This window comes from Trachypithecus francoisi, unplaced genomic scaffold (assembly GCF_009764315.1).
Source record: "Trachypithecus francoisi isolate TF-2019V2 unplaced genomic scaffold, Tfra_2.0 Lachesis_group15, whole genome shotgun sequence".
Taxonomy (NCBI): domain Eukaryota; kingdom Metazoa; phylum Chordata; class Mammalia; order Primates; family Cercopithecidae; genus Trachypithecus; species Trachypithecus francoisi.
In genome coordinates, this window is record NW_022681460.1 from 91,601,182 (window position 1) to 91,623,562 (window position 22,381).

The following is a 22,381-nucleotide window of genomic DNA, read 5'->3' on the forward strand; positions in this document are numbered from 1 at the left end:
TCTTCAAAAAACAATTACGACTTGGAAAGGATTAAATTTAACATATTCCCACATGCTTCAGTTAATGTACTCCTCCCAGCCTGAGTAGAATCATAATTCCCATGAAGATGGTATGCGATTTCCAAGAACTCTACAGTCTGGCTCAATAAGAACTTTTCAGACTGCCACATGTGTCAGGAGTAGCCTTGCTTACCAAACAGAAGCCAAGTGGGGTAAGATTACTCATGAGAAGTATATTTCTGTGGATGAAATTCTGTCTTACAACTTCAATTACACTTAGCTAAAGAAATATGGACAGAAACAAATAACTTGAATTAAAAGATGAAAATGTGGTTCCATGCTAATGTACAAAAGTTGTACTCTTGAAGAGAACCTCACACTCCAGGAAAGTACTTGGTTATTTCTTACGATAAATTATCATAAATCTTGACACTCAACTACTTTTCAAATTAGGGACTTTAAGGTACCAGGAAAATAAATTTAGCTCAAGTCATGTTAAGAAAAAATGTTTATTGAAGGAGATAGCTGGTAGCAGAACTAGAAAACCACCAGGGCTGAAGTAGGAGGATAACTTTTTGCATACATTGTTTTCCTGTGCTCCCTATAAAGGTCACGCCTTAGTAAGCCACCCAATTCCCTCCAACATTGCCTCTGCTGCTTCTCCACCCAAGCAATGCATGATGTGATTGATCCCTAACAACAAGAAGCTCGCAGTCAGACTACATAACCTCTAAAATAGGGATGGCCTCATCGTTGCTGTCTGCAACCCCACAGTAATGGGGTCACTAATTCCAACATTGTTTAGGGGAAGGATGCTTTGTATCTGGTGATTAGCTTAGGTAGGGACAAGCAAAGCAAAATTAGAAATTGTAATAAAAAACACAAAATGAATAGTTTTATTTAATCTATGTTGCATTTTATTCTTTTTAAATCTTAGTAGCTGACAAATAGTTCTTTTTCATCCCTCCCTCAGCTTTCAGTGCCAATTAAAGAAAACATCCCAGGATTTGTATTATTGTGCTCTAATTATAGTTGAGGGTACAGTGGCATGTGATTGTGGTATAATAACTAAAGCCCTGGAGTGCCTTTTATTCCATTAAAAATGACCTTAGCCTTGGATCACAGAGCTTTGCATTGATTTGTCTTTTTGTGGTTTCCTCTCCACAGGTCTGCTTCCTCAACCAGGGTGATGCATTGAATTGTGACACATGAGGGTCAGTGAAATTAACTATCTTTCCCATGAGAAATAATTTATCATTCAGCATTTGCTATTAATGTGCCTCTGCTGCAAGTAAATGAAGACATATAAAGTGTATGGAAACTGAGGAGCAGATTAACACTGCATAAATATCCTTTAATGTTTATGATGGGGACAGTAATTTTCTCATCTTTAAATGGGAGGGATTTGGGCTGCAGAAAAAGAGATGCTGATAGATTTGATTGCTGTAAAAAAAAGTCTGTAATTTCTTCTATAGAAGCTATACCTGTTTGGGTCTAATTTGAATTTTGTTTTCTGCCTGTTTCAATGAGGCCTTTTAAAACTTACGATTACTGTTGGATCTGATTGTGTCTGTGGAAAGACTTCCCAGCCTTCTTTAGAACTTAGGAGGTGCCTCTGTTCTCAGCATAGGCAGTATTCATCTCAGCTCACATTGTCTCTGGATGGGATTTCTGTTTGAGAAACAAGAACTAGAACGGACAAGGTGAGCTTTAATTATTCAAATTCATCTAAAAAGTATCTCCTGAAAGCTTATTGAAAGCCAGATATTGTGCTGGACAGTGTGCGAGGGATACAAAATTCATGAGAAAGCCAGTGATTCTCACTTCTCCATCTTAGAAAGTGTACTTGAACCCAAGGGGGCATGTACCAAAGTGTTCACTGATATATTGTTAAAAATAGTGAAAATTCAGAAATGACCTACATGCCCATCATTAAGAGACTGGCAAAACCAATTCTGAGATATTCATACAATGGAAAACCATCCATCATTTGTAAAGAGGGAGGTAGATTCACAAGTGGAAAGGTCTCCAAGACATGATGTTAGAGAAAAAATAACTATATAAAGTGATACATCCAGTATGATACTCTATGTAAATGCATAACATACACAAACACACAGTCACACAAATACACACACACACAGACTCTCTCTCTTTCTCTATTATTTATTTTCTCCATAATCACTGTGATGCATAGCAATGACCCTGGAACAATACCCTCTGACGTAGGTCCTCCCACTGCACAGTGGCAGGAAGTGTTATTCACACGGGTGATGGGTTGTTTAGTGACAGTCTGGCAGCCACGGCTGATAGCCCCACACCAATATGATGACTCTTGTTAACTTGGAGCTGTGAAGGGGACAAGGATTAAAAATAGTTGTCAAAGAGAGTTTTAACTATTAGCTACAATGATATAATTTGCAAAGGAGATTATATTAATGAATTAAATGTATATCAACTATTAATTTTAAAATGAGTAATCTGTAATTCGTGCATTCTTGGTGCTAACAGTGCAGAGGAGAAACAGGTACATATTCAAATAATTCTGATGTAAAACACATAGTGTGGTCAGTACTAGCCTTGATAACCATGTATGATGACACCATGAAGGAGAGGAGTCTGTATTTCTGCTTCTTGGACGAGGAGAGAGTTATTGTAAATCTCCGTAGAGAAAGGAAGACTTTCTATTGTACAGGATTCTGGCCTACACATTAAGCAAGGCTAGGCAGCTGTGATGTTATCACTAGCTGCCTTCTAGCAATTCAGTCATCTTAGAAGATTTAATAAGAGGAGGAGAGCAAGGCCCTAGAGGGAGAGCCAGAGGGAAGGTTCTAGCCTGTATTCCCTAGGAATCATTTGTTTGTAACTAAATAAACTCACTCTGGCTATCTAAAGCTAGGGGAAATGAATTGGTGGGAGATGAAGGGTTCACAGTATCAAAAAGATGCTGGAGGATTACATTTGGATAATATAGTTTGGGTACCAAAGCACCTTGAGGCAGTGGGAATGATGTTGGTGGAGGACAGACCCAAATCTCTTGTGTAGCAGAGACAGCCTGTCCGTGAATAAAGCATAGTAACTCCATCATCTTTGCATCATAGTTACCCTGATTGGCCCAGACTAGGTCACAGTGCACTCATTTTTCATAGTGGATGGCAGAGCATCAGTAAACAGAGCACTGTGGGAGTCCCCCAAAATGGGAATAGAGTGGTCAGGGTAGATGACGGAGAACCAAAAGAAGTATTGGTTTTATCAACAGGGTACTTACTTACCAATTACTGAACTAAGTACTTTATAGGGACATTATTTCATTTAACATTCACAATAACTCTATGAATAAGGTACTATTACCAGTATTATTATTCCCATTTTACAGATGGAGTTAAGTAACTTTCTCAGGATTGCACTTACCAATTTAGTAGTTTGGTTCTGAGCCTGTAATTTTGATGACTGGCTATTGCAGACATCCACTCTACATTCCCTGTTACCTTTCTTCTCTCCATTTTCCATAGGAATATGGAACATTTTAAAACACGGAATAGAAAATGTGTAAGATACATTATTCTTAAAGCAAAGCAACTCAAAGGGCTTTTACAGCATAATCTCAGTTATTGTCATACCTCCAAATATAAGGTGAGAAAATAGTTTGATTTTTATTTTTCTGATAATAAAAGGAGGCAATTATGAATTATATGACTTGCCAAATGATCTCTCAGTTGAAAGCTAAATTGAGACAAAGGATCAGGGCTGTTGAATTGATAAAGTAGGTAATTCATCCCTCTCTTCAGAAAATTGTGACTGGACCACCACTGAGGTTTCTGGCATCAGTCCTTATTTTTAAAAAGACACTATAAACCACAGATCAGAATAAGCCACCCAACCCCCATTATTTAAAACACAATGGCTCCCATCACGTTCAGAGTGAAACCTGAACTCCTCCCCACAGCTGTGAGGCTTACAGGAGTCCACCTCCCCTCTTGAAACTCTTCCACTCTCGCCCCCATTCATTGTCTTCCTTTTGCACCCAGATACTCCAAACCAGTTTCTACCTTGGGCTTGAACCACTGGTCCCTCTGCTTGGAATTGTCCTCCCTTAGTCTTCACATAGCTGGCTTCTTCTTGCCCTGCAGTTCTCAACTTAAATAACATCTTGAAGAGAACTTTCCTGACCACCCAAACTAAAGTAACCCATTCTTTCATATCCTTTCATCATGTGTTAGTTCCCTCATAGCACTTTTCACTACCTGGAATATTTTTCTGTATTTGTTGGTCTATATCGATTGATGGATTCTCTTCTCTAGATGACAAACTCCAGAAGGGCAGAATTCTTGTCTGTCTTGTTCCAATCATTATCCCCAACTAGGACCCACAACTGTATGTGGCACACAAATATTCACTGAATGAATTATTTTCAGTTTACTGAACCATTTAGGTTTTTCTTTTATCCCTCAAAGGCCAAGTAATTGTAGGGTAGTAAGTCTGGATAAGCCTTTGGAAGATTCGCTTAGTTTTATAGTTCAGAAAACTGGGACAAAAAGATGCATAACTGCCCAAGATCATAGCAAGTTAATAGCAAACATGGATTAAAATCTGTGTCTTTTTCACTTACAGAATAGAGCTCTTTCAGTACATTGTCCTGATCATACTTTTAACATGGTGCTGAGGTGACCTTTGATTTATGACTTCTGTGGTCATCATACATTAGAGATAATAGAGTCACATATAAGTGTTTTTCTGAAGATAAATATATTTATCACTGGGCTTGTTGGGCACCTGAGCTGATTATAGTGACAAATACATGTTGAGCACTTTCCATACGCTACACACTATTTTAAGAGCTTAACATGCATTATTCGATATAATCCTCATAACATCTCTACTAAGTAGGTATTATTATCATCTCCATCTATAGATGTGGAATTTGAGGCAAAAATGGTAGGAAACTTGCACAAGGTCACATAACCAGTAAGTTGTGGAGCCAAGCTCCAAACCCAGGCAGTCTATCCAAACGCCACCCGCTTTTCACCATTAATGCTGTTCTGCCTGCCCTGACCATGAGACACAGTTTATCCTTTAAAACTCTATCAGACAATTTCCATTAACAGGAAATAGGGAAAAATCCTGGGTGACTCATGAGGCAAATGAGAATCAATAGTGTAGTTTCCACCAATGTAACATTGGCAGAACTATCTTTTTTAAGCTTTAATTTTCCTTGTACAATGGTCCTCCATAAACAGCAATGAAAAAAAAAAAAAAGAACAAACAACATTGAGTCACCAGCTCCCAAGGTCCTGAGTGGTGCTTTACTGATGGTAGGTGTATGGAGCTTCCTGGAACATGTTGTTCACAAATAAAGATGTCTTTCTGGCCTTAACAGAGTGTGTGGATACCACTGGTCTGGGAGCATGACATATTGAATAACTGATTAAAAAGGAATTGCTTTGCTGCTCTTCCATGCAGGCCAGAGTGTTTTACTAAAGCTGCTCTCTAAGTTGGAGATGGCAGTTGGGTTAGGGGATAGGCGCTGGGCTGGGGAGAGACTCAAGCAACAGAGAACAGCACTTCTCCCTCCTGAATGGAAGCAAGCATCTTCCTTTAGATTAAGTGCTCTCTATTTCCTGAGTGAATAGGGACAAGTTTCCTAAGCTAGAACCTTTCTCAATTCTGGTAAGTTTGAGTTATTCACTTTCCATTCTGATTACTATTAAAATTTCTTTTAAAATAAATCAAAGGTAGAGTCTAGTAGAATATAGAATCTCAGATATAAAAAGAAATAAACTGTCTTGGGGAAGATTAGAGTGCAAAGTGAGTATTTAGATATTTTATTTGACAACATGGGCTAATGATGTATCTTCCTCATCCCCAGTTTTTAAACCCTATATGTTTATAAGTTTTGGAAGTTTCTGTGGAAATATTTACTTCACAGTTTTAATAAGTATCACAATTAATTAATTGAACTCCTGCTATGTAGAAGGAAAATAATATTAAATAAAGTCACATTGTCATGAAGTATTTTCAAACTAGTTAGTAATTATATAAAATTCAAACCTATTTCCTCCTACTCCACACTCCATACTCCCACATAAAAGCTACCAACAACGACAATATTCATTGCAAGAAGCACATTTGAGAGACCATATTAAATTGTCCTTCTTATTGGTCTAAAAATATCCTAATAGCATAGAAATTTAAAAATGGCTCAACCGAAATAGTACAAATAATATGGACTAGGTATTAGGAAACCTGGATCTTCCTCTAATTAGCTGTTTGCCCTTTTGTGAGTCATTTAGACCTTCTGACTGACCTCCACTCCTCTTTGCTCTAAACTGGGATTAACAGTGTATGCTCTCTGCAAACCTCTTAAGGTTGCTGCCAGTTTCAAAGCAATATTTGTAAACCAAAATATACTCTACAAATTCAGGGTATTATGAACTTTAAATAGCTAAGCTCTGTGTCAAAGTTTTGTCCTTAGGGCATCATATTTCTCTGAGTAGAAGTGTGTGAGCTATAACGCTATGCTGCTACTATCAAACAGCCGATTTTGTCTTTCAGTGGTTTTAAATATCAGCCTGAGATTTAAGAAAATAAAAATTGACAGACCTGTTGAGTTTTTATTTTCAGATTCAACCTGAGAATCAGTTTCTGGGACTGAGTAAACACTACTTATGCTTGTCTAGGAGTAGATTCAATTCAAATGGCACTATGTCAACTTTGTTAACGTCATCAGCCACAGACCTTTTCTTATGCTGCCAATAATACAATTTATTGCTGTTTTTTAAAAAGTTATAGGATGACCATTTTATTTTCTGCTAAAGTTTCCCTTGTCATTCAGATTCTTTGAGGTAAAATGAAGAACTCGGGAGAACCTATTTTGGGGAGACATATAAAGAAGCAATGTTGCTCATCATTAGATAAATGACAGGACTTGCCTCATACAGTAAAATATGAACAAATATTTGAAGTTCTTTTAAAAATCTCATTGAAATTGACATGAATGAATTTTGAACAAGGCAAAATAATAATGGCCACTGGGCAAGAAAAAATTATTAGAAAGCACACATACAAAAAATCACACCTGAGTAAAGAAAGCAAAAAGCATCTTGAATGAAGTAAATACAGTAAAAACAAAAAGGAAATTGCACTGACACAATTACTCTGGTATGTAATTTGAAAATATTATCAATTTCCTAAAAATGAAACTGAAACTAAAGCAGAGAAATATAAAGCAGCAGTGAATATTTTAATAATGTCTGCCTCAGAAAATGTAAAATCATAAAATTTTAGGCATCAGAGCAATAGTTGAAGACTAAATGCAAAATGAGACAAATTATTTTAGAAAAGCCAATTAAAAAGTAAATCCATTTTGCTGTCTACATAACTCATCTTCCCCAGAAAGCATAAAGGTCAAAATTTTAATAAATCCTGTTAAAACAGTTCTTCAAGTTGTCATTTTGCTACACAGAGGGTCATAGACTATATACATAAACTCCATCATAGGACCCATTGTCTTATTGTATATTGCAGACTTGCCCAGGCGAGCCATCAGACAGACAGATTATAAAGTGTCCTTCAGAGAAGGTGGCTCTGGTCTAACATTCAACTCTTTATGGTAGCTAGGAACACCTTAACAGAAGTCCCTTTTGTCAGAAGGCTACCCAAGGTGGTGGGCCCAAGGAGATGTCCTCATTATTCCCTGAAATGGTTCAGTGGAAAGATAACTTGATTCAGATTCAGAACCTGGGTCTGAGCTCCAGCACTGACACCACAAGCGGAATGACCTCAGGCAACTCACCGAATTTCTCAAGGCTGGGCTTTGTTCATCTGTGAGTTGTGAATAATAATAGCCTAACTCATAAGATTGATGTGAAAGTCAGATGAAACAAAATGTATCTGTGAATGTGCTTGGTAAACCATGAAATGCTAATAAATGCATGGCATATATGGTTCCTGACAGAGTAGTTCAAGTACAGTACTTGCTTTGATTTCACAGAATTACTTAGATGAAAAACTCAGTGAAGTGTGAGCACTTCTGCTCTCTCTTTTTGTACAATGGATTTCATGTTAATTAGTTCTAACCAACTCCACGTTGGGGAAATGCATTTAACTTTGGAAACTGCCCCATATGATATTACAAATATTAAGTGCCTCCACATTGTTTTCACTGCTGGGATTACTGCCCTGTGCAATAAGCAGTAGAAGTGGCAGAATGCCATTATGCGTATCTAGATGGTGACGAGACAGTGGCCACTCTTTCACAACACTTTCTACCAGATTTCCATGTATCTGCCCCTGCCCCAGCCAAGACTATTTGCTTTCCACCTTTCTCATACCATTTGATTGTTTCCACTTCTATGTTTTTAGAAGCTGTTTATCCTCATTTTTCTACGTTGATGTATTACTCTTACCATCTTAAAGATCTTAAAGATCTACCTTTCTGGAAACCTTGCATGGTTGATCCCATTCTGCTTTGTTAATTCTAATTTCAATGCCACTTAATAGAGAGTTGTACAAGACCCCATATTTCAGTAGATGTTAATGGAGTTTTAGGATAGTGTATGCAACTAAGACTGGGTGTGCATAATGAGGATGGATCAATTCAGTCATTTCATTGCAGCTTTAAAAAAACGGAAATACAAAACTGGTCCATCCAGTTTCCATTTAGGAAGAGAAACTGCCATTAATCAGAGTATAAGTGATGTTGGTCTCAGTTTCTTTCACACTCCAACTTAATGTGTGTATGCCTGAGTGTATATGTATATGTTTGTGTATTTGTGACCTTCTCAGCGGCTTAACTCCTCAATTGCTTAATCAGTACAACATAGAGAAAATTCATTAGATAGGAAATTGTAGTCTGTGCTGCCATTAATTTGCCATGGGTCTTAACCTTCCAAAGCTCAACCTCTCCTGTAAATTGAGTATGTCACACTAGCTGATCCAGAAGGTCCCTCCAAGCATATATGACTTGTAGACAGGGAGAAATCTGTAATATATCTATGCTAGGTCATATCAGAAAAATACCTCGCCATTCTCCACCATGACATTCACAGTGAGTTTAAAGTTGCTATACTTTATATGAATGTTATTTTATGAGACAGAAAAGAAAATGAAGTAAAGGGAAGGAGCATGGAAAATACGCTTCTCTCTTCTAGGCTTTTTCAGTGGGAGTATATTGTGGACTGACATAGTAAGTCCAAATGTTACAGCTTGTTCCTGTGTCTGGTGCCACTAGGAGCCTTGCAGAGGAGTGCCGTCTCCTCCATGATTAAGTTCCAGATACCTAACAGCGTATTGCCCTTTACCAATCTGAGTCCCAGAGTCTGCAGATTCAATATCTACACTAATTAAAAGGCTCTTTTATTCTGTGGTGATTGTTTGGCTCACTCATACTGTGCTAGAGCTTTGGAATGGAGTAGGAAACTGTACAGGTAGCTCCTTGTAGCAGCCCTAAAGTGGAGTTAGGTCTACTGACTACTGTTGCTGCTACCCTGGGCAACCTGACCCAGGGTTCCGGATCATCAGGTACAAAGAACAGCATCCTGAGTCTGAAATCAAATTACTCCCTTTGATTAAAATACTCCAATGGATCTGTAGGCAGTTGATGGATGACCTGGGAACTTTGAAACTTTGGTCGACTTTCTAAGGTACTGAGGAGAACCAATATGCTATGTGTCATACTGAATAAATGCTTAGTATTTATTGAATTACTAAACCAGACTAAATAACATTTTAAAGAAAATTTTCCGCAAGCTGTGATGATAAGTCAAAATCAGGAAGTTAAAATTATATGGAAATAAGCATCGCGTTCTATTCTTAGGTTGACAGTAATTAAAAAAAGATTTTATGTTTGTATAATTACAGATTGCAAATCATTTATACATACTTAGTTCATTTAATGACTACCAAAAATGCCACATTTCTATATTAGGATATTCTTATGATATTCCTATAAAGATTTTTTTTAACCAAGTGTGACACAGACAGTATAAACAAATTTCCTGAAGTCACATATCTAGTAAATTGCTGATTGAAATCAAGGTCAGTCTTCCAATTTTAAGTCCGAGGCTCTAAGGTGCTGCATGCAGCTAAGGAACTATTTGTTTAGTCTCTACTACCTCTTAGTCCACTATCGGTACCAATCATTTGTGTTTAGATAGAGGGAGCCCTGGCTTAATTAAAATACCTTTGAAGAGCAGCAATCTTTCTTACCTTCATGAATATACATCATCTAGAGCAAGACTAACCATCCTACTCAACTGTGTTTTGGCCAGGCCATATCTGGAGCATATATTCTATTTTGAGTATTACATTGAAAGATTTGAGATTTATGAAGAGTCAGAAAGTGGAGAGCTGAGGGAATTCTAGTGGTTAAAGTTTTTAAAACTATGTCTTACAAGGAGCAATTGAAGAAATTTGGGTGTTCAGCCTAGAAAAAGGAATATGGAGGTTGAGGTGGGGTAATATGGGAGAGAAAATATATTTATTGTCTTGTCTGAAGGCTATCACATCAGAGGGATGAGACCTGTAGCTCTAGAGGTCAAAAATAGCACTGGTAAACAAAAGTTATAAAAGGCCATTTAAAAATTCAATATAAAGGAAAATTTCAAAAAATAAAAATCAATACATACTAAAAAATTCAATACATTTTCTTGTGAGGTATAACTTGTAAATGATCAAGCAAAGATGAGTAGACCATTTTCTGAGGATGATATAGTCATGGGTTTACCACTAGGTAGGAGGTTGAAATAAACACTCTTTAAGACCTTTTCTAAGGGCCTCTAAGATTCTGTGATTTAATCTTTCTCAAAAATAATTAAGCTTAAACAGAGGGCAAAAAACACATCTGTTCTCATAACCCACATTTCTAGTAGTACCTAGGTTCCACTATCAGAGCCAATGATCATCCCAAAATTTAGCAGCTTAAAACCTATATCTTGTGTGTCAAGATTATGGGGAGACCTCTACATTGTTTAGTGCTTAACTGGGAAGACTCCACAGCTGCTGTGGGGGTGGAGGAGAATTTGATGGCTGAAGGCTGGAATTTTCCAGAGCTGTGCTGTCCAGTAGAGAAGGCAATAATCATACATTGCTATTGAGTGCTTGAAATGTGTCTAGTCTGAATTGAGTTGTGCTCTAAGTTCAAAACACGCACACACACACACATATACGCACATCCACTATTTCAAAGACTTTGTATGAAAAATAAAATAATTTTAGCTATCTTGTTAATAATTAATATATTGATTACATGTTGAAATAATACTTTTAGATATAATGGGTAAAGTAAAATATATTAACAACATCAATTTCACTCATTTAATTTTTAAAATGTGGCTAATAGAAAATTTAAAACTTCATATGTGATTAATATATTCTTATTGAACATGGTTGATCTCATGGAATTTTTCATTGATGTATACTGTAGTTGATGCTGAATATGGACTGGCTCTTCAGCTGGTGATATGGTCTGGCTGTGTCCACTCCCAAATCTCATCTTGAATTGTAGTTTCCATAATCCCCATGTGTCGTGGGAGGGACCAGATGAAGGTAATTGAATCATGGGGGCAGTTTCCCTCATCCTGTTCTCATGATAGTGAGTGAGTTCTTTTGAGATCTGATGGTTTTATAAAGGGCTTCCCACTTGACTGGGAAGTGATTCTTCTCTGTCCTGCCACCATGTGAAGAAGGACGTGTTTGCTTCCCCTTCCACCATGATTGTAAGTTTCCTGAGGCCTCTCCAGCATGTCCTGAACTATGAGTCAATTAAACATCTTTCCTTTATAAGTTACCCAGTCTCAGATGTGTCTTTTTTAGCAGCATGAGAACACACTAATACAGCTGGGCAATTTATGGGAACACCAACATGTGGTCTTTTCATGTGGCCTAAGCTTCCTCCTAGTATGGTGGCTTCAACATAGTTGAAATTTTTATGTAACAGCAGAAGGCTCCAAAAACAACCTTTCCAGTGAGCAAGGTGAAGACTGCATTGACTTTTTTGACTTAGGCTTGGAAGTCATGAAGTCATGTTGCATCAATTTGCTGCGTTCCATCTGTTATCAGCAAATCATAACATGGCACAGATTCAAGAGAGAGAAACACATTGTAGTAGAGCATGTGGAACACGAGCTGTTTTTGCAGACATCTTGGAAAATATAACATTCCACAACTTATTACCAACATAGGCCAACAGAGTTATGGAATCTCCTTCTTAAGATTAAAAGGGCCATTCCTGAAGTCTAAGTAAGTCCTGGATTGTGAGATTGCAGTTCTTCTAAAGACACCCTCAAGTCTTACAATTAAGCAAGGATAAACTTTAGGAATGTCATTGATAGTCATTTTTAAGTGGCGATGCAATTGAAAGTGCAAACTGTCCTCTAAGTGTTTTAAAAACTGCCTACATGCTAATAAAACAATCATGAATCCAGTTTCCTGGTCACAGATGAATCACACAACACAGAATACTCCCAGTTTTTTTTTTCTTTTTTCTTTTGGTTTATTTATAGTTAACCAATAGAAAGTATATTCCTAATTTCTGAGAGGTACATGTTCAAAACTGACTGGCAGAAATCTTTCCTTTTTCCAAATGTTTTAATTTCTTTTTTTTCATTTAACATCAATTAACAATTTATATACAATATGATGTGAAGATGTATGATGTATGTCCATTTGGGAATAAGTGATTTTTGTCACAAGCATAACATTTTTTATGAGGTTATTTATTTAGCATAATCACCCTGTATTTGCTTTTTTAGAATGGGTAATGGGTGGGAGGGATGTGTGAAGCTGCCCCAGAGCACAAAATATCTTGAAGGTTAAATCATCATTTGACTTTCATCAAACAAATGTAACTGGCCCAGAGGGCCTAGTAAAGATGGAATTCCGGAAATGAGTGACTGTTGATTTTTGTGTGTTTTCTTCCTTAAATACTAATAGGGAATTGTCCATGTGGAGTTACTTCAGAAAATCAGTTTGCATTCTTGTCTTTAAGCTTCCTCTTTAGAGTTTTGATTTCTCAGATGATTGGCACTTTGATATTAATTTGGTAATAATTATTCATTTATAATGAATTTAGTTATTTATCAATCATTGAATAACCACAATTTAATTCTAATTTGCATTTAATATTAAATAATCCTCAGAGTGTCAGTGCTTGAGTCTATTACATTCCCCTAGGTTATAAGTGGAAAGCACGGTCCTGCAGCACCTTTTGATATGCCTCACCGAAAGATGATTTGATGAGCAGTTAATTAAACTGAGCAATAGAAGAGGAGAGATTACAAAACAACTAAAACAACATACAAAACCAAAAGTAGAAACAAACAAGCCAGCATTATTTGCAAATGTTAACAGAATTCTGCACTGCCTTCTAATTCCAACTGGCATTTTATTCCTCTTCATACAGCAACTATTGAACGGTTTCCCTCTTCCTTCGGAATGGTGGCTAGATTCACATCCTTGACAAGCACACAGATGGGGACTGGATTTTATGGCACACACAGAGGAAGTTCAGCTTTTCTTCCTAAATAACGAAGGCTCTTGAAAGAAATCATAAAGCAGAAAATAAGTTTTAATGCTTTTACCAAAGATTTTCTTTTTTTTATTTTGAGATAGAGTCTTGCACTATCACCTAGGCTGCAGCTCAGTGGCACGATCTCGGCTCACTATAAGCTCCACCTCCCGGGTTCAAGCCATTCTCCTGCCTCAGCCTCCCGATTAGCTGGGACTACAGGTACCCACCACCACGCCCGGCTAATTTTTTGTATTTTTAGTAGAGATGGGGTTTCACCATGTTAGCCAGTATGGTCTCAATCTCCTGACTTCGTGATCCACCTGCCTTGGCCTCCCAAAGTGCTGGTATTACAGGCATGAGCCACCACGCCTGGCCTACCAAAGGATTTTTACTTCAAAGAGAGGCTCTTTAGCCTATGGGACTTTTTGCTTTTATTCCTTGTTTTTATGTAAATAAGACCAATAGATAGCATAGAATACTAATGTTCTCAATGTAGTCTTATGGAGATGAGTACTACTCAGAGAATTGACAAGAGTGCTAAGTGAAATAACCCAAAAATAAAGCCCTTGGGTTGTCTATTTATTTAAATTAACTAATAAATCTGGTACATGCAATGTTATTAATGTGAAATTTAATAACATGGACTGACTTATACATACATAGGCCATATGAGTTTGCTCATCTGTAAAATGAGTATAAAAACATTGAATAGGATTTTTGGAAAGATTATATAGGATAACTTTATGGCTTAACAGAGCACACAGTGAGTCCTCAATGTTGTCATTACTATAAGACAGTAAAATAGAGCAAAGAGCTCTGAACTGGAAAATAAGAACCCCAACTTTTAATAATGATTTTCTTACTAATTAACTGGATGACTTTAGTACTTTAGTCATGTCTCCTAATTTCTCTCAGTAAAATTCGGGGATTTATTACTTGGTTCCTATATTGTGTACCTTAAAAATAATATGATTATGAATAAACAAGACAATTGCCAACTGTTGTGTGTGTGTGTGTGTGTGTGTGTGTGTGTGCTATGCTATATATACCTAAACTAAGGGCTGCTGGTTGCCAAAAGAAGACTTTTAAATTGAATAAAATAATCGTGGGATAATGGTTTCATTTTGTTGGTTAGTCAATATCTAGAAACTAAGGACTAGGCAAGTGGTGAAGAGGCTGAATGTGTGCTCTGGATCCAGAATGCCTGAACTTGAATCTAGACCTATTATTTATCGTTTTGTGATCTTGGGGAAGTTAGTTTCTTTGCCTGTATGATTAAGACAATGAGTATCTTACATCAGAGTGTTGTTAGATGGAATGGATTCACATGAAAAAAACCCCCTTAAAACAATGCCTGACAAGGGTAAGAACTCAATAAACATTGGCAATAATTCATCTGCCTCAAGGTCTTATTCTCTCTCCTATTTTCCTTTTGATAATTTACCATTTAGAAATGAGATAACTTACCATTTATTTATCATTTATTAATGAGATAACAAGTCTTTAAAAGTAATAATACATTTTAAAATACTACATTAATATTTTATCATTACAATCTCTTAAAAATATACATGGCAAAAATAAAAAAAGAAACCCTGGCTTGCTTATTTCTTGAGGTAGAATTAACCTAACTGACTTCTCTGAATTCTCTTCCCACTGCCTCAGCTGTTACCTGAAGAACTGTGGTGAAATTTAAGGCATAAAGTGTGGCATCTAGTTTCACTACCTAAAGCATTTTTTGTTAGAAATCTCCAAAACCAGGCCGGGCGCGGTGGCTCAAGCCTGTAATCCCAGCACTTTGGGAGGCCGAGACGGGTGGATCACGAGGTCAGGAGATCGAGACCATCCTGGCTAACACGGTGAAACTCCGTCTCTATTAAAAAATACAAAAAAAACCAGCCGGGCGAGGTGGCGGGCGCCTGTAGTCCCAGCTACTCGGGAGGCTGAGGCAGCAGAATGGCGTAAACCCGGGAGGTGGAGCTTGCAGTGAGCTGAGATCCGGCCACTGCACTCCAGCCTGGGCGACAGAGCGAGACTCCGTCTCAAAAAAAAAAAAAAAAAAAAAAAAAGAAATCTCCAAATCTCCAAAACCAGTTGGCCTTAGCTCCAAGTTTCATCAAAATCTGGCGTAGACTCTATTGATATATTAAATTGAATTTTACTCACTTTTTAATCTCTAATTGAAATGCTTTTTCTTTGTAATTAAAGGAGTTTCTAGCATCATCTGAACAAGTGGAGTAGAAGTGGCTCTAGTTGTTGAGTGTTTACTACGTGTCAGGCTATTATTCTCCATTTCGCAAATGTTCCCTCACATAATCCTCACAACGTGTTAAATGAATATCATTCCCATTTTATAAGCAAGAAAGACTCTAGCAAGTAGAAAATGGTGAAGCCAGGATTTTTAACCCAAATTTCAAATCTTTTACTCTTTCCACAACAAATAATATGAATAGAGGAGAAGGCGAAAGGGTGAAAGAAAGGATGGAAATAAGTAACTTCCAGGGTGCTCTGAATCATGGTCCCTTTACTATCTTTACATTCTTTTTTTTTTTTTTTTTTTTTTGAGGCGGAGTCTCGCTCTGCCGCCCAGGCTGGAGTGCAGTGGCCGGATCTCAGCTCACTGCAAGCTCCGCCTCCCGGTTCACGCCATTCTCCTGCCTCAGCCTCCCAAGTAGCTGGGACTACAGGCGCCCGCCATCTCGCCCGGCTAGTTTTTTGTATTTTTTAGTAGAGACGGGGTTTCACCATGTTAGCCAGGATGGTCTCGATCTGCTGACCTCGTGATCCACCCGTCTCGGCCTCCCAAAGTGCTGGGATTACAGGCTTGAGCCACCGCGCCCGGCCTACTATCTTTACATTCTTATAAGTCCCCCAAATCCTTAGCATTCATTTTCCTCTATAGTCTTTGTCTCTGCTCTTAGTCCAGTCTTTAGAGAATCAGGCTCCAACCTAAAGGGGAGTGTAGAAGATGTGGCTTTGGGCAGCCTGGTGGACTTTTTATCCTGTGCCTTGGGGCATAAACCACATTTTCACATAACATCTAGGAATTCTCAAAGTTCTTGCCACATATGATGTCCTGGAAAATCTATTTTAAATAGTCTCCTAAATTGTTTTATTTGGGGGCAATGAAGACTGATGTTTGCAAATAGAAAACAAACAAAACTCTCTGAGAAACACTTTAGGATTCTGATGTCTGGCTTAATTCAATTATATACTAAATATCAGTTAAAAGCAAGAAAGTGAGTAGTAACGAATTATATGTGAGATGAAAAGGAAAAATCTGAAAAGCCAGTCCTGCAGTTAAAACTCTCCTTCAAGTAGGGAAGCGTGATTGGCATCTGGTGACAGTAATGGAGCTCACATTGTCTTTGTCCTTACCACATTGTTGTGACATATAAATTTTTGCCATTCCAGGTACCCAAAGCTATTCTCTCTGATTTACAGGCAGGCAAAATCATCTCTGTTCTACCAGAATCTAACCCGACCAGCCCCAGAGCCCACTGGAAGGAGTGGGAAGGGGATGCCAGAAAGTCTGGGCATGCAGGGGAAGTTGTGCCTGCTGAAGTCTGCCTGCTGGGTCTGTATAGTGTCAGTGCCCTCACAAATGCCAACTTCTTTTGACACGTTCTATGCAGCTTCTAGAGGACTGGTTGATACGGTGTGTATATTTATTCTCTTTAAATCTCACAGTGAAATGTGATCAGTGTTGGAGGGGCCTGGTGGCATGTGTTTCAGTCATGGTGGTGGATCCCTCATGAATGGCTTGGTGTCCTCCCCACTGTAAGGAGTGAGTTCTCACTCTGTTAGTTCATGGGAGGTTTGGTAAAAAGAGTCTGGGACTTTCTTCTCTCACACTTTCTTGCTCCTGATCTTGCCATGTGACACACCTGCACCCCTTCACCTTCCTCTGTGATTGAAAGCTTCCTGAGGCCCTAACCAGAGACATATGCTAGCACCATGCTTCTTGTACAGTCTGCGGAACCATGGGCCAAATAAACCTCCTTTCTTTGTAAATTACCCAAACTCATATTGATGTGGTTTTACTCTGTGTTCCTACCCAAATCTCATCTTGTAGCTCCCATAATTCCCGTGTGTTATGGCAGGGACCCAGTGGGAGATGATTGAATTATCGGGGTGAGTCTTTCCCATACTGTTCTGGCAGTAGTGAACAAGTCTCCAGAGATCTGATGGTTTGATAAGGGGAAACTCATTTCACTTGGTACTCATTCTCTCTTTGCTTGCTGCCATCAATGCAAGACATGACTTGCTCCTCCTTGCCTTCCACCATGATTGTGAGGCTTCCCCAGCCACATGGAACTGTAAGTCCAACTAAACCTCTTTCTTTTGTAAATTGCCCAGTCTCAGGTATGTCTTTATCAGCAGTGTGGAAACGGACTAATACACAGATATTCCTTTATAACAACACAAAATGAAGTAGTGACACACGGGCACACACATACACAAGTCAAAACCAAAATCTCACTCTGGCAGTTGTATGTATGTATGTATGTATTTTGAGACGGAGTCTCACTCTGTCGCCCAGGCTGGAGCCAGGCTGGTGTGGCTCACTGCAACCTCCACCTCCAGGGTTCAAGCAATTCTCCTGTCTCAGCTTGCCAAGTAGCTGGGATTACAGGTACCCGCCACCATGCCAGTACTCTTTCCTCTCTTTTTATATCTTTTCTTAGGCGACCTCTTCCATTTCCATGTATCTGAAGGCATCTTTACCTTTTTTCTGCTTCTACCATCACCACTTTTGTCTAGGCCAGTGCCTTTTTGATGACTATGCAGAGTAACAAATTCACTTCACAGTACAATCCAGTACTTTTGTGCATATATGCATGCCTATACACACAAAAATCTGAGAGGAAATGTTATGAAATGATGTGATGGCCTCTGATGTTTTCTTTCTTTCCTTCCTTCCTTTCTCTTTCTCTCTTTCTCTCCCCTTCCTTCCTTCCTTCCTTCCTTCCTCTCTCTCTTCTTTCTTTCTTTCGTCTTTTTTTTTTTGACAGAGCCTCACTTTGTCACCCAGGCTGGAGTGCAGTTGTTCAATCTCAAGTTTATTGCAACCTCTGCCTCCCAGGGTCAAGTAATTATCATGCTGCAGCCTCTCAAGTAGCTGGGATTATAGGTAGACGTCACCACACCCAGCTAATCTTTGTATTTTTAGTAGAGATGGTGTTTCACCATGTTGACCAGGCTGGTCTCGAGCTCCTGGCCTCAAGTGATCCACCTGCCTCAGTCTCCCAGTGTGCTAGGATTATAGGAGTAAGCCACCATGCCAGACCTGGCAGTTTTAATGTATTCACATAGTCATGATCAGGGGCCTAGGCTGACATGATATGTTTCACATTTGAAGAATGTTGTCCCTCAGAAAATCTTTGATAATTGGCCATTTGGCTCTAGCCTCTTTCTCCTGATGTGACAAGGGAACCAGATTTCTCTGAAGGACTTGGCCTCTGACTGGAGCACACACATCCCAAGTCCTGGTTGACTTTTCATCCTGGCCACAACCTGGCCTTGGAGTCACCAGGTTACTGCTGTGAAAAAGTCCCCCAGTGTGGAGCCCCTCACTGTGGGCCCCATTGGGAGGTTCATCCACAGGAACAAGGTGACCAGGTCAGGACATGGAAGCCTAAAAGGCTGCTTATTTCTGACTTTCCAAGAAACGGACTTCTCTTATGAAATAATTTCTTCAATGCCCTCAATTCAACAGTGATCATTGTAGGCTGTTTCTTTTACTAGAAGTGTCTTTCTCCCAAGGAAGTCTACCTATCCCTCAGTCTCAGCTCAAAATTCCTCTCCTCAAAGTACAGTAGTCCTCCCATATTCTTGGGTTCTCTTACATACAGTCATCCTTGGTCTGAAAATACTACATCACTACTCTTGCATTTAGGGGCCACTACTAAGTAAAATAAAAGTGACTTGAACACAAGTGCTATGACACCGACAGCCCATCTGATAACATGGAAGGCTACTAAAGGCAATGCAGGCACAATGGCTGGAGATTTCATCATGCTACTTAGGATAATACAAAACTGGTAACTTATGAATTGTTTATTTCTGAAATTTTCCACTTACATCATTCACCTCACTTCATCTCCTCACACAGGCACTTTATCACCTCACATCGTCACATGAAGAAGAGTGAGTACAGTACAATAAGATATTTTGAGAGAGAGATCATTTTCTCATAACTTTTATTACAGGATTTTTAAACAATTGTTCTATTTTATTTTTACTTATCTGTTGTTACTATGTCTAATTAAATATTATCATAGGTATGTACGTATAGGAAAAATCATAGTATATATAGGGGTTGGTACTATCTGTGGTTTCAGGCATCCACTGGGGATCTTGGAACATAGCCCCCTTGGATCAGCGGATACTCTAGTCTCTGCTTGGGTCAGGTCAAATTTGGAAGGCTGCTTCTGGCTGATCAACTCCTAAAATCTATATAAATCTTTTAAATCTTGTTAAAGGCACTTGAGAGAGCAGAGGTTACAGGTCAGACAAGTTTGCTTTGTATCTGGCCCTTCCACATCTCAGCAGAGCATCTTTGGGCAAGTTACTAAAGCTTCTTGTGCCCATTTCCTCATCTTCAAGATGCAGAGGGATAGAAGCCCTTACTTCATGAGGTTACTATGAAAGAATTCTAAGTGAACTCATGTAAAGTCTATAGAACAGCACCTGGCCTAAGTCAGCATTGGAACTGATAAATGTTACCTATTATTCTCATCTAGAAGTCTGAGAATTTAGTTCACTTCTGATAAAGGTTACCTATTATTCTCATCTAGAAGTCTGAGAAGTTAGTTCACTTCCTAGAATGCTAGTGGACTTGACAGTCTACTTCCCAAAGTTCCAGTTGACTCTTTAGAATCGATCTGATCCTGGAAGAATGATATGGGAAATAACATAGAGCAGTGAAAGAGGAATCTTGCTTTTGAGTGCCCTGGAGATGACTGAAGATCTGAGTCATAGGGAAGGCTCAAATGGAGGCTCTAGGGAGTAGGTTCTGACTTCCAGAAACTAAGACAGGAATAGCATCAGTGGGCTACAGATCTTTGGTATCCCAGGAGCAATTACACTCCTTTAAAAGGTAAAGGCAATATAGGTAAACAAAGTGAGAGACAGCAAGCTATATTTACTTGAACTGTAGTTTCTCCAAGGGCCAACCTTGGCTAAACAGGATGAAATTAACTGTGAATTCTTCCCAGTGAGCTCCCATTAAAGGGGTGTTGAGTGGTTTAGTGAATGATGAACAAACAGCCCCAGGTCCAGGTTGAATTTATTTGCTCCATAAACCTGGCTTGGTTAAATCCAATGATGGCCTTTAGAGACTTCCAGGGACTCAGCAACGCCAGCGTGTGTTCTTCTTCCCCTGGCTGATTCAAGGTCTACCACAAAAAGAGAGAGAGGGGGAGAGAGAGAGAGAGAGAGAGCTTAAAAAAGTTTAATCTAGTATAGGACAAGTCATAACTGTGTTTTTATAGTTCCATCAAGAATGTGCCACACTTTCCTTGGGGTCAGCTAAAGGGATCTGTGTGTGTGTGTGCGTGTGTGTGTGTGTTCGAGTGGACATCCATGCAAACTTTCTTCAGAAGGCACTTTTTGTTTAAAAAAGTTTTATCTTTTTCTGTCTGAAATGAGATGCTTTCAACTGGAATTTTAAAAAAATTATTAACATCCTTGCTGATGTAGATAGGGAAGAGATGATCCTTAAGAAAAAGCCTTTCCAGATTGTGTTTATTGCAGCATATTTTTAAATGAACTGAATTATTTTTTTACAATGTACTGCATATAATTTGACTCCCATAAAAATGAACTGCCAAAGTGGAATGTTTTAGTAACAATTAGTAAATTGAAACAATACAAACTTATGCTAAAAAACTAGTGTCTTTCAAAAATGGAAATAACAATAAAAATTTTTAATAACCCTATCTGTGCCAGAAAATAAATATGAAGTTAAAAAAATCACTAAATAGCACACTTAAATCACATCTAAATAAGAAAATTAGAGTTGGTGAAAATGTACTTACTCTCTTTTAAAAAATAATTATCAGTTAGCCTTTTGGCATCATACTGCCTTAGTATCAAAGACTAGAACAAAGATCAGCATTTTTTTTTTCTGTAAAAGGTGGGTAAATATTTTAGCATTTATTGGCCAAGAAGCTAAATTGAGTATAAGGTGCCTACTTATATAGCAAAAGAGAACACACGTTTCCACAATTTTAATTGATGAAATTAAAAATATAATGGAGTACAATTTTCTGTAATACAATTTTGCTAAGAAGAGGAATTGATTTTTTTAAAATAACATTTTACTAACAGATGTTTAACGTTGGTGTTCCATATCCTCTAATGGATTGTAAATATTTTTCTCTATAAACCTTTCATAGCTCCTGGACTATACAGAAACAGGCTATTGGCTAGATTTTGCCTGTTGGCTATCATTTGTTGATCTTGGGCTAGGTACCCAAGAGAAGACCAGCAAAAGCATTGTCCACAAAAAGAGCAAGCAATAGTTAATCAGTAACAGCTGCTGGCTACTGCTTCCTACGTATGGGCTGTTGCTGGGATCCTGGGTCTTGATAGCGGCACTGTGCACTAGTTTTAAATAACAGAGTCCTTCACGTAAATTTGGAATCATTGTTTTAGCAGGTATTGGGAGTAATGTGAAAATGACAGTAAGCGTCCTCATATAAGAAAAAGAACCAAAGGCCGGGCGCGGTGGCTCAAGCCTGTAATCCCAGCACTTTGGGAGGCCGAGACGGGTGGATCACGAGATCAGGAGATCGAGACCATCCTGGCTAATACGGTGAAACCCCGTCTCTACTAAAAAATACAAAAAACTAGCCGGGCGAGGTGGCG

General features: G+C 38.5%; 1 long non-coding RNA gene across 2 annotated transcripts in view; it reads left to right on the top strand.

Moving 5' to 3' along the window:
* Positions 1-9,364, top strand: part of LOC117098085 — a 57,488-nt gene extending 48,124 nt beyond the window's left edge. Inside the window, exons 4-6 of one of the 2 annotated variants that reach the window (XR_004443167.1) lie at positions 1,168-1,214; positions 3,513-3,633; positions 9,150-9,364. This is a non-coding gene — a long non-coding RNA (uncharacterized LOC117098085). Of the gene's footprint in view, positions 1-1,167; positions 1,215-3,512; positions 3,634-6,621; positions 6,738-9,149 lie in introns of those variants that run through there. The other variant, XR_004443166.1, reaches the window with a different exon arrangement.
* Positions 9,365-22,381: the final 13,017 nt, after the last annotated feature.